The sequence below is a fragment of the Ananas comosus genome, linkage group 3, assembly GCF_001540865.1.
Source record: "Ananas comosus cultivar F153 linkage group 3, ASM154086v1, whole genome shotgun sequence".
NCBI classification, from domain to species: domain Eukaryota; kingdom Viridiplantae; phylum Streptophyta; class Magnoliopsida; order Poales; family Bromeliaceae; genus Ananas; species Ananas comosus.
Window position 1 is genome coordinate 2,141,598 of NC_033623.1, and position 14,803 is coordinate 2,156,400.

The window sequence follows — 14,803 nt, forward strand, 5'->3', positions numbered from 1 at the left end:
TGGAGGAGTTCGTTTCCCGCGAGAATCGGCGAGCCCAACTCGAGGGCGGCGTGGGCCCCTCTTTTTGAAAAATCTTTTTTGCGAGAACTTCAAATAACCCCTCGTGTTTTAGCGTATTTGTAATTTGATACCTTATAGTCTGAAATGTTTCATTGTTGGGACTTGCTTGTTGTTGACTGTTGAGTAGGATTACACCTAGGAATGTCAACCTGTCGGATTGGAGGCAAATATATATATATATATATATATATATATATATATATATATATATATATATATATATATATATATATATATATANCCGTCAAAAATTGTCGATTTTACGACACTTTGATCACCATGTAAACTATTATCAAAATTTATGAAATTTAGTTTTTAGATATTTCAAATACTCTAGATCAACTTCAACGGCTCCGATCATCGATTCGGAATCTCAATCATCAAAAATAACTTGATAGGACAAGTGCTCCTATCCTATTAATAGGATAGTAGCATTAGCCTCTATATATATATATATATATATATATATATATATATATATATATATATATAATAATTTGGGTTGGGGTTGGGGTCGGGGTTGGGTCGAGTACAGTCAAAATCCAAACCCGAATTCAAATCTGTCGGACTTTTATTTTTGAATTTTGATATCCATGTCTAAACCTAATTAGCATCTAATTCAAATATGTGGGGTCTCTTATTCAGCTTGTTCTCGAACCAAACATGGCCTTTACTTTAGGACCTACATATTTCCAGTTTTAAATTACTTGAGTTTTGGGCCATGAAAAAGCCTTTAGTTTTTTTTTACTGCTATTCAGATTGCTTCATGCTAGGATTCCTTTCCATACAACTTGATCCAATTGTGGTCTAACTTGAGTCTTGACCCAATTTTGAGTTCATGTTGGCTTTTGCCGCCTCTACTGCATGATATAAAAGAGGCCTCAATAAGCCGCTACAAAAAATTTATTTAAAAGATTAAAAATAATAACAATACCAAAACAAGGATTTAATAATAGTGATTGAATTGCAATTGAAAAAAATAAGATCAAGGATTATCTGGAAACTACTCATCACAACATTTGTATTGTTTGAACTGCATACACACAAATCACAATATTTTGCCCACCTTTTCATTTCTTTTGCATTTCTTCCTCTAGTTAATATTTGTTTGCCATTCCAGACGTTTCATATCCAATGCCTTTCTACAATTTTTTATTCTCCATTATATTATATTTATTTTATTTTATTTTATTTTATTTTTTGAAAAATAACCACAATAACTAATGATACACACTTTAGGAGAAAATGAATCTATAAAAGGCCAGCAAACCAACTTATTGTCCGCTTCCAAGATATTTTTTTTGTTTCTTTTTGGGAAATTAGGAAGGCATTCTTCATCTATTTTTCTGTTTTTTACCTTGAAAATTGAGATGTTAGAGGATTCTGAAATATTAAATTCATTTAAAGATATTATAATATTAATTTTATAATGGATGTTATATTATAAGTAGTAATACTAGTAAAGCCCTGCCACTACAACAAAATTGAGTTTTAGTGGCGATTATTTTTTAAATTTTCGGAATTATAATTGCCGCTAAATAATTCCGCTAAATGATTCCGTGGCAATTATGATAATTGCCGCTATTGGTAGGATCGGTAAAAGTTATAGTGACATTTGTCCTGGTTGTTGGTAAAAGTCTAAATAAATACTGTATAATAACAACTATTATAAATGGCACTATAATTAACTACGTACTAGTGTAATTGTCAGATTAAGTGCCACTAAATTTTCGCTTACAGGAGAAAATGATTTCGACAGCATAGGGTGAAACCATCCGCGCCTCATTATATAGACTCAAGGACATGAAGAAACCTTTCGTAAGCAATACGATCACAAAATCGAGGCAGGCAATGAAAGCAAGCAATACGGTCACAAAATCGAGGCGGGCGATGAAAGCAAATCAGATTGGCAATAGAAGGGATCAAAGCGGCAGGGGCGGGTTCGAAGGGACGGAGACGGAATCGTTCGCGGGATGAGAGGCAACAGATAGGATTTTAGATGAGATCGAAGAGACGGGAGCAGGATCGAAGCGACAGGGCGTAGATGGGATTGAATCGGCGGGGCATAGACGGGATCGAAGAATTGGGGGAGGAATCGAAGCGGCGGCGATCTACGGGGCGTAGACGGGATCGAAGAAGCGGGGGAGGGATCGAAGCGGTAGGGGTAGAGACGGGGGAGAAAGAGATGCATCTGAAGCGGCGTGGGTTTGGCGTTGGGGTGGAGAAGTCTGGATTAGGAGTAATTGGTAGATGGGTCGAATGGATTAGGAAAAATATGACACGCGGCAAGAATAAACGGGGATTAATATAGTTTAATAGATAATTGCCACAAAAAATATACTAAATGTTTGATAAACAAAACTTATAGCGACAATTACAATTCATATTAAAATTCTAATTCCCAAATTATAAATCCTCAAAACTCATTGCTCAACTTCGAAGGCTTATTCAAGTTGATGACAAAGCCCAAAAAATCTGTTTCAAAAGTAATATTTTTGCAATTAGTGGTACGAATAAGCATATGTTTATTTTCAAGATTAAATAGGTGTGGGAAAAGTTGTAGTAAATCAAATTATATTTATAAAAGATGATAACACTATTGATAAGAATTAGCAATTTGAAGTCAAAAATAGAATTGACAGCTAGTAGAAAGATTGGGAAATTGAAATGACCGCATATTAAACTTATTTACCAAAAGGATGAACAGAATCATAAGAAAAAATTATTCTATTGAAGCTAAAGACATTTTGAAGCACTCTATTTACCTGACAGCAGTAGTTATGTTCATCTCTCAAATTGGTCAATATCTCGTGCAAATCCTACGAGGCAACAACATAATATTAGTCTACCAGTTAGAGTTCGAAGGCGATATCTAACTCAAAAACATCACCAAAAAAATTCAGAAATTGCCACCGTCGAGAGCTTCCTCAGCTACTCCGCCGCTGAGAGCTCCTCCGCCAGAGACGATGACAACGACGCCGCCGCCGCCGCCGCTGCCGATAGGGATCCGAGATTAGAGAGGGAGGAGAGAGGAGAGGTGAAGGAGAGGGGGAGAGCTCGAGCTCCCGTGGGATGGGGGAGAGGTAGGGGGAAGGGGGAGAAGGAGAGGGTGTTCTTGTGAGATGGACAGGTTGGGTGTGGGTTCGGATTCGGGTTTGGATTAAAGATGTATTGGATTCAAAATAAATGTATTTAGTATAAAATTATTGGTTTGTAAAAATAGTATAGTTTAAAATAATTGCCACTAAAGTACAATAAGATAATAAATAATAATGGTCGTTTGATAATCGTCGTTATTAAATTGCCATTAAAATTCAATTTTGCTGTAGTGGCGCGCAATGACATGAAATAGTTTCATAATAAGTTTTAATTAATAATTATTTTGTTTTAAAAAATAGTTTAATAATTAATTTAATATAAATAAAATAATTTAAATTGGTATATGTGGGACATAAATTTTTGTAAGAACATATTAATTAGTAATCAAATTATTTTATACAAACATATGTAAAAAAAATTAGAGAAAAAATATAAAAATAATTTAAAAAATTTTAAATAAATTAAAATTCTTGTAAATTTAATAGATATATTAAATTTTTTAGTTCTTAGTTATTTAATTTTATTTACCAAAAATATTTAAAAGTTTGGTACAATTGTCTATAAAATTTAATAAATATTTCGATTTTAGCAATTAACATTAATCATAAAAAAATAAAAAATTATAAAAAAAAGTTACAAATAAATCTGAGGGGATTTTAAAGCTTTGGGAGTCTTCACACATTTTTAAGAAATTTTTTTTTTTCTGGTGAGAATGTAAAAAGACTTTCTAAACTTTTAGTTTTTGGACTTTAAGTAATTATATCAAAAACTTCATGAATTTTATCAAATTCATTTGTAGTTTCACCATATGAAATAAGCTTATCATTTTCTAGTAATTTTAATTGGAATTCATATAAAAATTAATATAAAGATAAAAATTTCAGTGGGCCTCAATTCAAAGTAGATAGTTGAGAATATTATATATATATATATATATAGTTGAGCTAGATACTTGTAAAAGTTTCACAAGTATATTATGTGTTTTTAGCTTGGATGGAGATTGTGAGGTTGAGATGTGTGGTAGGTGGTGTAGTGGAATAGTGGTTTGATCCTTAAGGGATATTAGTAATAAAAAAGGGAGATCAATGGCTAAAAACACGACAAAGTATCACTTAGGTGATATTGTTAAAAGTTTATCTAGCCCGTACTCAGTATTATATATATATATAATATATATATAGATTATATATATATAATTATATATTATATATATTGACATTAAGGAAGATATATTATTTTCTATACTAGGTGTATAAGTAAATCTTGTGTACTTTAATTTTGAAACCTCCAATATAAAAATTTAAAACTTTTGATAATTTTTTATACCGCTTTTTATATATAGTATAGATCGTATTTATCAATTAGATTTTAATTTATTAATATTATTTATTTAAAAATAGGGGTCATGTATGTAATATTTATACACTGGGTGCAGGCAATATTTTATTGTTGATGAGTATAGGTTTGGAGGAGAAATTATTTCATACACCAGGTGTATACTTATATCTTATACACTGTATTGATAAATTTCTATCTTTGAAAATCAACTTTTAATATTTTTTATATAGGATTTATGTTATGGTGTAAATTATACCTATTAAATTATATTTTTATTTTAAGATAGTAAGAATTAAAAAATATGTTTGGTGCATGTAAATTTTAATAGATCGGGTTCATGCAAAATTTTTAAAATGGAGATAGGAGAGTTAGGAAAACATGTGTCAACCTTCAATCCCTTGATATGACCTAGCTCTTGTTTAATGTAGTGTGTATATGTATGTATGTATGTATGTATGTACTGGGGTGCTATAAGAATTACCAAGAGAGATAATGTCCTATTTGTTACAGTAACTATTTTTTTTAACTTACTGATCATACTTAACTTAGTTGGCTAAGTCTTTGATTTTATTTCTAAAAAATTGAACAAAATAGGTAGCTTGATTCAGAGGATTAGGCACATTTTACCTAGTTTTCTTTTTGTGGAATACTGATTTGTTGTCATTTGGATGCAGTGTACGTTGCCGGTTAACGTGTAGGCATGAAGATGAAATGAGGTGAAACCGTTTTGGCGTGAAATTGACGCGAAAACGAATGAATTGGGCCAGTGTTTCATTATGAGGGACCAAATTACAAATAGCAAACATAGTGGGCCAAGTTGCAAAATGGCTTGTTGTTATCCCTTTCTTCTCTTTCTCTTTCTTAGATTTTTGTAAGAAAAGAAAAGCAAAAGGGAAAAGAAAGAAAAGAAAAGAAGAGAAAGAGAAGAAGAAAAAGAAGAAGAAGAGGAGGAGGTTTGATTTCTAGTTTCTTTTTTTTTCCTCTTCCTTCCTTTTACTTTCCTTTTCCCTTCTTATCTCTCTCTCCCTCTCTCCCCCTCTCCCCCTCTCCCAACTACTGCTGAGCTGCTGCTGCTGCTGCTGTTACTCCACCAGCAGCAGCCTGCTGCTGCGAGCCAAAGAAAGTTCACTTTTTTTTTATTTTTTTATACACTTGTCATCATCGCCTCAACAAAAAAATAAAAAAATTAGATGAAGAAGTAAAGAAATCCAGAATGTAACCAAAAAAAAAAAAAAAGAGGAACACTTAGATAGAACAAAACCCCCAATACAGCAGTGTTAGATGGGTTTGTATGAAAAGGCCGTCCAATCTATGGAAGATGGTTGCCTTTGAATAGAACACCCAAGCAACCTTCTATTGGATTTTATTGGATTTTGTGATTTAAAACTTATTAAAACCTCTTGAGAGCCCAATAATTGTTAATGGGCCGTTTGGGAGCCCAACTAAAATTTTATGTGAGATGTTTAGTTCCACATTAGAAACCAAAAGGGTGTTTGTGATTTTTATATATTCCTTTGTTCTCAAGCTAGTTGTTTGGAAGAAAATGAGAGTAATGCTCTCGTTTAAATACACACACGCACGGCACGAGCACGAGCCGGGCGGCACGTGGTTCATACACCCGGTTTATTTTATTTTATTTTTTCGATTTTATTTTTATTTTAATCCTTATCTTTATTTTTATCCTTATCCTAATCTTTATCCGTATAATCTTAGGCTTATCTTGTTCTACACGGATTTGACGCGTTGAAACAAGATTCTCGCCTAGGTTATAAATATGGGGCAAGGTTGCACGAGTTAATTAATAACCCGAGCATACTTAAAGCCTCTTGTCTTTTTCTGCTTTCTGGATTTTCGCCGAGTTTTCTTTTGCTGGATCTAAAGCTGGTTGGGTTCATCTTGCGCCACCTTGAAAGCGTGCCGACGGGGTAGAACGTGATCGTTGTATCGCTAGGAGTAATTGCCGGGAAGCCTCGCACGTAGAGGGGCAATTTCGCTTCTAGGACAGTACTCTGCACGCCTTGATCCACATGCCTTATCTAAAGCTTTTGTTTATAGTATTTGTTATTTAATTTCTTTCGTGGAATATTTTCGAAACTTGTAATTTAAATTTTCGAATTGGTTTTTAAAGAATATTGTAATAAAAGATCAGAAAAAATTTTCCAACACCTTTCCAATATAATATTCTTTTTTATAGGAAACAACAGTTAGTGTAGAGGTGGACCAACCTTCTTGACACTGAATCTCCCTTAAAGAGGGGTCATGCTCAGAGGCAAAAGATAGAAAAGGGACAAACTTATAAAAAACAAAATTTCGTAAACAAAAACCAAAGTGATTTAAAAAAAGGGAGCCACGAATCAAGGGTAGAAAATAGCCTGGCCCCAAAAAATGACCAAATAATGTAAAACATCAGTTTAGTATAGTAAAGAGCAGTACAAAGTAAAGCAAACAACAAACTATAAATAGTGGAGAGGGGGAGGGGTGGGGTAAGCAATACACTGCCTGCGAAGAAGGCAACAAATATAATAAGTCAGTATAGAAACAAACAGAGGTTCTAAGTCAATATAGAAACAGACAGGTTTCTGTAGCCAATAAGAATAGCTCAACTTACACTACAGAGAGAGAGAGAGGTTACTACTTTTTTTTTGGGTATACATGCTATTTATATAGGCTTAGAAGCACACAAAATAAGCCCTTATTGTCCAGTAGGTTTTAGTGATCAGTTTTTAAAGTATAAGCCCTTTGTCCAACAAGCTATAGTGAACAGAATGATGATAAGATCTACTGTGATATCAAGATCTCAGGATATCTTTACATTTTTTAAAAGGTCCCACAATATCTCAACATGTTTTTATTTTTTGAACAGAGCTTCTGCTAATAGAGGTCAAACAATAGCCTAGGGGTTGAGCGAAATAGATCTAGGGTTAGGGGTAATGCACAGTGCAACACACCATCGCAGCCGTAGCGGGCTTAATGGACGGCACATAATCGGCAAAGGCAAGCACACAGTAGTAAATACAAAGGCGAGAGAGAACATTACCTGTAAAGCTCAGAGGTATAGGGGTAGGGGTCACTTGTAGACTCCACAATAGGCATAGCTGTAGATCCCATGCCAGCAAGGGTTTCTGCTCAGAGAGGATTCACACTGTTCTCCCCAAGATCGAAGAGAGAAAAACCCAAAGATGGTAGAGAGAGAAAGCGGCAGGGACACCGCGATAGAGAAAGAGGGGGAGAGAGAGGGAGGCGATCAATTCAGGAGAGAGAGGGAGGTAGAGAGACGGTGCGAGAGAAAGAGAGGGAGAGAGAGAGAAGAGAAGGTTCGGTCCAGGAAAAAGGGTTTGGGCAGAGAGGGTGGAGCGTTCGGTTTAGGAGGGTAGAAAGAATAGTAAAGAGGAGGAGAGAGAGAGAGAGAGAGAGAGAGAGAGAGAGAAAGCGAGGGAGAGAGAGGGGCGGACGGTTCAGGGAGAAGGGTTTGGGGATAGAGAGTGGGAACACCCCTAAACGCCATGTGTAATAGGGCACTCTCGTGACGCCACGTGTACTGATTGTTCTCTCAAATTATATAGTGTAGGATAGTGCACGATGTATATAAACCAACCCTTCAAATAGATATATACCCTGAAGATTAATTAATACAGCGCACTAATCTAAATCATTGAGTCTAATCCAACGATTGATAATAAAAGTATCTATCATATCTTATACCTAAACTATCCTTCTGCCAATTTAAAATCTTCTCTCCCATTCTCTTTGTTCCTAAACTAAACAGTCCCTTTATTTTAGGACCCTATATATTTTCATTTTTAAGTTACTCAAGTTTTGGGCCATGAAAAAGCTTTTTTTTTTTTTTCCTGGGATTCAGATTACTTCATGTTAGGTTTCCTTTCCATTTAACTTGATCCAACTGTGGTCTAACTTGCCCCAATTTTAAGTTCATGTTGGCTTTTGCCACCTCTACTACATGAATACATGATATAAAAGAGGCCTCAATGTTCCACTACAAACTATTTATTTAAAAGATATAAAAAAAATAACAATACCAAAACAAGGCCTTAGTAATAGTGAAAATGAATTGCAATTGAAAAAAATAATGTCTAAGGATTATTTGAAAACTACTCATCACAACATTTGTATTATCTGAATTCCATGCACAAAAATCACATTATTTTTCCCACCTTTTCATTTCCTTTGCATTTCTTCCTCTACTTAATACTCGCTTGCCATTCTAGAGGTTTCATATCCATTGTGTTTCTACATATTTTTTTTTCTCCATTATATTAATTATATTTTATTATTATTATTTTTGAAAAACAACCACCATAATTAATGATACACACTTCTGGAGAAGAATGAATCTATAAAAGGCCTAATGATGAGAAATAGAAGCCTAATTTAGCAGTAAACCAACTATATATGTATATATATATGCATCCAAGATGTTTTTTCTTTTTATGGAAACTAGCTAGGAAGGCATTTTTTATCTAATTTTCTCTGCTATGTTATCTTAAAAAATGGAAGGCATGTTTTATCTATTTTTCTTTACTATTTTATCTTAAAAATTGAGATGTTAGAGGATTCTGAAAAATTTAATTCATTTAAACATAACATAAATTTTATAGTGAATTGTATAGTATAACATCAGAAACTAATTGATATAACTTTTTCTCAAATTTCCCTAGATTTTTAGATAACCACATTTTTGTATTAATACTAGTTTAGGGACCCGCGTTTCACAGCTGATAGAAACTATAGAATTTATAAATGCACAAATTAAAAAAAACATAATACTTTGTATCCAAACATAAAACTACAATATCAAAGATATAAACTCAAAATATATATATATAATTTGTTGAGTACATCGACGAAAGCTTCGACGACGTCGGGACCAAATGCGACGACGTCGGGGGCGGCAAAGTAGACACTCTTCTAAAATTGGATAATAAAATTAAAATTTAAAAAATTAGATAGTTCTTTTAAAATAATCTAAAATTTTAAATAAAAGTTTTTTGCATATAATATTTGAATTTTTAAAAATTAAAGAACTTCGTCCAATTTTTCTATTTCACTTCAAAAACTTTGGAATTAGCACTCTTCCGGCCTTCTTCTTCAGTTTTTTTTTACATGGTTATTGATTTAGAGATAATGCTAATGAGATTAAGATTAAATTATTTAATCTTATCTATTATTAGATTTGATTATTTAAATTATAATTAAGATGAAGTATAATTAGTTATAAATAGATAAATAGATAGGTCGGAATTATTTTGTTAATGAAGCCGGGAGTCGTTGTACGGATCACGCATGCATGAGAATTGTAGTGTATTAATTTGTTTCTTTAAATAAAGTTGATTTTAGGTTGCTTCTCTTCTTCCTGATCTCTTCACCATAATAAATATATAGAACGTATTTGTTGTATTATTGTAACAATTCGTACTACATTACTTCTAAATACTCTTTCTCTCTCCTTGTTTTCTTTTTTGAGGCACATAACTCTCTCTTTTAATTTGACTCTTTTAGCTTGGGAGTAGTGAAAACCAAGGTAACGGCAGCGACGGTGGCGGCTAGGGACGGGCTAGGACGGGCCGCGGTGGGTCAAGTTCGCCCGCGACGGTGCTAGCGAAGTCGTGGTCGGCGGCGGCGGTCCTCGTGGCTCCTTCGGCGTCTACTTTTCTCCAGCACCCTCAGAAATATTGATGCTCTTCCAGCACCCTCAGAAATATTGATGGCTTAGGAATATTGATGGGTTAGGAGTAGGATGAGTTTTTAGGAGAATAGATAATAGTTGAGTTTTTAAAAGAAGGTAAGTAATAATTAAATTTTTAGAAGAGAGTGTGATAGATAATAATTGGATTTTGGGTTTAGGCTGCTTTTGGTACTGGGGATATCTCGGATATCCCCGAATTGTAACCAAACGGTAGAAGAATAGGAGGGAACGGATTGTTCTGGTCAAAACAGGTTGTTCAAGGAATAGGAGGGAACGAATTGTTCTGGTCAAAACAGGTTGTTCTAGATTGTTCTTGAATAATCTGTTAAAAATTATTTCTAGAGCAACTGAGAATAACTTTGTTCTTCTCTTTATTTTATTAGATAAATTGATATATAAATAAATATACTAATATAAATATTATTTTTATGATAATATATTTAGACATTAAATTTTATTATATAATATAAATTAATTAAATTTAATATATTATTTATTTTATTAAGTTTTATTATTTATATATTAATATTTAATTATTTTATTTTATATTAAGTATTATATATATAAATTTATTTTTTCATGTATTATATATATATTTTAATTTGTATTGAAATTTATACTATTATTAATTAAAATTATAAGGATATCGTTACATATATTATGAATAAATTATATAAAATAAATTATTATTATATATAGTAAAATAAATATACTATTTTAAATTAAATTGTTACATAAAATATTATATTATAAATTACTATAAGAAATAATTTTATATAAAATATACTAATATAAATTAATTATTTTATTTTTAAAAATATATTTAGATATTGTTCTACACTTTTTATCCAAACACTATTAAGAATATTCTCTAGAATATTCCCGAATGCATCCAAATATAAATTTACAATTGTTCTATCTTGTACTAGAATATCCATTGTTCTCGGGAGCAACAAAAGTTGTTCTCCAACCAAACGCAGCCTAAGACTATGTTTGGTTGGAGGGATATCCCATAACACGGCGGGATATCCCTCAATTAATACCCAAACGAAAAAAGGGGAAGGGGGATTCTTTATTCTAGACTTAATGGGTTACTCCATGAACAACTCGTTAAGCCTATTTCTCTTCAGTTGGGAGAATTGGGTGGAACAACTTGGGTCCCCTCTGAAGCTTTCCATTTTGCCCTTTAAACCCTTTGCCTCAAACGAACCAAAAAAAATTTGTAAATTAATATTTAATTTAATAAAATAAAAGAAATAAATTGAATGATTAATTTAATAACTGTTACTCCATTTTAAATATTTATATTTTTAAATTAATTTTGAATAAATTTAAATAAATGTGTGGTATTCTTGGAGTTCAGCAGTAGAGGCTTGTCGACAGCTCTGAAGAGTGTCGGGACAAGTCCAAGTCGCGTTGGGGCAAAATGGTCGCCAAACGGACTCAGTGGGGATGCGGGAGTAAGAATTAGCATTAGAATCTACAAAATGCAGATTTTCTGCTTGCTGTACCGGTACAACCATCAAGGCGTACCGGTACATCTTGCTGTACCGGTACAACATCAGAGGTGTACCGGTACATTGCGCATGTCTCCGCACAGATTGTTCTCGGGTTGCCATTTGTACCGGTACAACTGCCCGTGTACCGGTACACCCGGGTAGGTAAGGGACTTTTTGGTAATTTTCTTGCCTTGATCGTATCACCATCCCTTCTCCCCCCTATATAGGATAGAGAGAACAGAGAGGAGATGTTTATTGTGCTCTTTCTCTCTCTTCTTCTTGTGCTCGACCGTACGTGGTGGATGAGCTCGGTTGGAGTTCGAGTGTTGCCGACGCCGCGCCACAGTGCCGTTCGAGCGTGCGTTCGTCATCGTAGCATCGCGAGGAGGTCGGGCGAGGGTGCGATTCCGCCGTTCTCGACGTCGCGCCGGTTTGGGATTAGCTATTGAGGTGGGTTAATCGTCGGTTTAGCTTCTAAGTATATAAATTGTCGACATGTGTTGTTGTGTTGATTCATTAATAGAGATTGCTCGGTTCATGAATTTGGCATATTACATATAGAATCTGAATTGGAGCTTAATACTGTGACTATCTACTTGCACATGTTGGACTTAGATTTGACTTAGGAGAAAACTGCGATTATAACCTATTATATGCTTAAACTATCTGATTTAGCTCTAGAAGCCGTTGTTATTTTTGTATCGCCGCAGTATTGGCGTGGTGGATACCCCAGGTAGTTTAGATTTCAGTTACGTTCGTGCTGGGATGCCGAGTATATTTTTACAGTAACTTTCAGACTGTTCCGGACTGTTGGGGGCCGTCGGGGTTGACGGTGAACCCATATCGCCGTTTTGGCATCGGATTGTGCTGAGGGCACGTGACCTGTTGGTTGTTAGACCAGTTAGATTTGGTTACTTGATTTGGACTTGTGAGAGCCAGATTGAGCTCGACAAAGATACGCTGCATACTCGGTTGGGTAGCTCCCACGAATGCCACTTCGGAGACGGGCGTTGTGCTTTCGCGTTAGTGTCGTTCGTACAGGTTGGACTTGCTCTCCACGGACCGCTTAGTGTGAAGGTAGCTGTATAGTCGCAAACGGGCGAGACGGGTGTGTTCACAGTCCCAAGGACGAGTAGGCTTATAGTTCCAGTTGGATTGGGTCAGGATTGCCATTTCTTACAGTTGGTTAGTGTAGAGCATGATAGTGTAGTGTCTTGTAGCTGTAGATTTTCTTCCAGCATTTTTCTACTATCTTTACTCCCTTATGTAGGCTTGGTGGGTGGACCGACGATGTTGAGGGCGATACCCACTGAGGACTACTTGTGTTTACAGTAGTTCTCACGCCCAGTTGTTACTTTTTTTTTGCAGAGCCATCGGTTCCGGCTGCTGCATCTTCTGAGGCAGATCATGGTAAGGACGTTGCGAGCTAGAGCCCTACCCGACGAGTCACCGAGCTAGAGGATTACCAGCTGCAGGTAGTGCTAGTTCTTTTGAGTTTCTTATACATACTAGTTGTATCTCGCTGGGCGAGTTTTTTGAATACCTGGATGTATGTAGTTTTGTATATGGAACTTGTTCCTGTTTATACCTATTTTATTCCAGCAGCTCTATACTACTGGTTGTAGTACTGTATATGTTACAGGTACAGCTACGCTTCGTATACAAGGGAAATTCCTTTGTGTACGGCGGATTTTTCGACGTGCCCGGAAAACGTGTAATTCGGGGCGTGACAAAATGTTTAAATTGAATACTACTAAATTAATATTTTCAAAATAATGTACAAATATACTTAATTTGTAATTAATTTATTCTAATACTTAATTTATTAAATCATATTTAATTATTATATTCAAGGACAAATTTATCATTCTATTTACTTTTTATATTTTCAACATCTTATTCCAAAATAAACATTCAATCACTATCAAGAATATTCTCTATAAATAAACCAACAACAATCAAACGTAATTTACAACTTGTTCTAGTTTATACTCGAATATCTCTTGTTCTCAAAAACAACAAAAGATATTCTTCAAAATTTAGTTCTCAAACCAAACTAATATTTCTACAAATCTTGAAAAGACAAAAATGAGAGAAAAGAAGAAAAGAGAGCATATGGGAGGAATGGAGAAAGTGCCATGTATATCTTTAGAACCGTCAATTAATAGATTTGTATGAATTAACCTAAATTCTAATTAATAATTTAGATAAATCTATTTCAATTCTTAGTCCTGATCCAATAAGAATCAAAATATTAAAATAATTTAAAAAATATAATATTGTACATAAAAGGCCCTTTTATAGTAAGGTAGCTTTCTATTGAAATTCTAGTAAAGACCTTATATAGGCAAAAGTTCTCTAACACACAATCAGAATATAAATTGAATTAATATATTAGACGACAGCCATAAGAGTATGCTCATAAATAACGGACATGAAACATCTTTTGCGTTGAAAGTGGAATTCTAAAATAATAGTTTTTTCTATTATTAAATTATGAATGATTTTACATAAATATATATTATTTATTTTTTTTAATGAATCTTTTGGCATCACAATATTAAAAGAATTCTTAACTTAGTCGACTATCTGATTGTTTACAAAGTAGATCTACAGTTATAGCATAGTGCTACTTTCAAATGAATCAATTTGCCATATTTTATTAAAAAATTTGAAAAATTAAGGAGATTGTGTTTTAGCCTAATTATCAGCTTTTTTACATGTTGCTTATTATATATAAAAAAATTAAATCTTTTACAAATTCTTTAGATAAGATGATGTCTTAACTTTTAATAATGGATTCATACATATCCAAATTCTATAGATCACAGAATACAAATTTTTCATATTATTATCATGTTTGCTTAAAAGAGCTTTTCCAATTCATTTTTAGTAACTTGTAGCCTTTTTTTTTTCGTAAGTAGCTTACTTTCTTTTAAATATTTTTGCTGGTCTAAATTGATGTAAGTATATCACAAAGGATTGCTGTATTTAGAACAAATATCAACTTTCAACTTCAACAAGTTTTTGTTTTATTTTGTTTTATTTTTTTTTCCATCCCCTGATTGTTGCATTTATTGGTATTTTAAAGTTGGTATGTCAC